We start from the raw sequence: 1831 nt of genomic DNA on the forward strand, positions 1-1831 counted from the left end.
GCTATCTTCCAAACATGTCGTGGCTCAATGCTCCTGTGGATGACATCATCAAATGTAGCTTCTCCTGTGCTCCAAGCTATCATCCACACACGTATTTGTTCACCTAAAACAACCAAATCTTGGGTCCATATATTCGATCCTTGAAGTATCGATCCCAAAGGAGTTGAGCCCATTGATCTTGTATCACTGTGTCGACAACACAACACTCGTGTAAATTCCACTATAAAAGCTCATGCTTGCTGCTGTAATTGGATGTTTGATAAGCACAACAACGGTAAAGAAGAACAAAGAGAATATTTGCAAAAGCTTACCAGCATTGGATTAAAAACCTTAAGAGCTTCATCACTTTTTCCATGGACAGCTAACCCCATGATCATGGTATTCCTAGAACACAAGTTCCTCCTCCTACCAATCTCGTGAAAGAGTTGCACTGCCCTATCAATTCTAACACACTTTGTATACATTTCAAGCATTACAAACAAACATATTCTTAAAGTATCCACTTGCTCTTGCATAAACTTCAATCTACTCCCCAACCTCTAGTGCCCCAAGATTCGCACAAGCTGGAAGAACACTAGAAATCTTAACTTCATTAGGCTTTACCCCTCCGGCTTTCTCCATTTCCTTGTAAACAGCTAGTGCATCCGCATACTTTCCATTTTACGAACATCCACAGATCATCGTAGTCAAAGAAATCACATTCCTCAAAGGAATTTCCGAAAACAACTTTAAAGCTTCTTCCACATTTCCATTCTTGGCATACCCAGAAATCAAAGAATTTCAAATTGAAAACCCTATTTGATGAAATGAACACGAACATTTGGCTTTGAATGGGGCTCGAACGATTGGCGCTTGCGGCGAAGACGAACATGAAGGAGTGTGGATTAGGGGAGCAGCCTTGACGGTGCATCTGGATGTAGAGAGAAAAACACTGGTTAGAAAGCCCATGAGAAGAATAGGCTTGAATGAGCTTGTTGTAGAGGAAGACGGTTTGGTAATATTATCAAACACCGTGGGCATACGGGATGTTTGGGGTTTCACCAAGTTTGGTGATCACGTACTGGGTAAAGTCAATGCCATTTCGGAGATTGTGGGCGTGTATTTGTTTCAGTTGGTTCATAATTAATGTTTGATTACGTCAATACACCATGCAAAAATCTACCTCGTAAGAGATTTTCATGATTTGAAATTTGATTAATAATAAAAATAATGTAAAGTCTGTGTTATAAGAGATTTAAGTGGTGTTCATATCGGTCAAACTTGTTGATTCCAAACAAATGCAATTTAATGAACTATGTGGCATTGACAATTTGAAACCTTGGAAATACTTAATTTAAGTTTTCTAGATGTGAGCTTAAATGGAGAAACACAAAAGGATTTTTGTAGTTGATCACAACTTGTTTGGATTGGAGCGTAGCTATTGTTGTTGGAAAATGAGTGGTTGTGTAAAATTGATTTTGATACAACCAAAACAAGCTGAGGTATGTGAATTCTCCCTGACCATAGGCTCAATTTAATTTCATCTTATGTCCCTAATCTGTCTTGTGAGGACTCAATCATAAATTGACTAGTTTTAACTTGGACGTTAGTAGCGAAAAATAGTTTGTTATGCATATAGCTATTGGTAACATTTTTTCTCAATTTGTAATCATGAGTTCACGTAAGAAGGCATATTGTCGCAACCCAAGCCGAGGCCCTAGACGAGATGGGCTTGCCGAACCATCAAAGGCCCGAGAGACCCCTGTCTCTGTCCAACTGTCACCACCCGAGCCAAGGCCCTAGCCGCGCTGGGCATTCTGGACCATCAAAGGCCTAAGAGACCCATGTCTCT

The 1831-nt window shown here is 40.0% G+C and overlaps 1 pseudogene; it reads right to left on the minus strand.

Moving 5' to 3' along the window:
* Positions 1-28: 28 nt before the first annotated feature.
* Positions 29-1432, minus strand: LOC124892726 (annotated as a pseudogene).
* Between the last annotated feature and the right edge of the window lie 399 nt (positions 1433-1831).

Source organism: Capsicum annuum, unplaced genomic scaffold (assembly GCF_002878395.1).
Source record: "Capsicum annuum cultivar UCD-10X-F1 unplaced genomic scaffold, UCD10Xv1.1 ctg5011, whole genome shotgun sequence".
Lineage (NCBI taxonomy): Eukaryota > Viridiplantae > Streptophyta > Magnoliopsida > Solanales > Solanaceae > Capsicum > Capsicum annuum.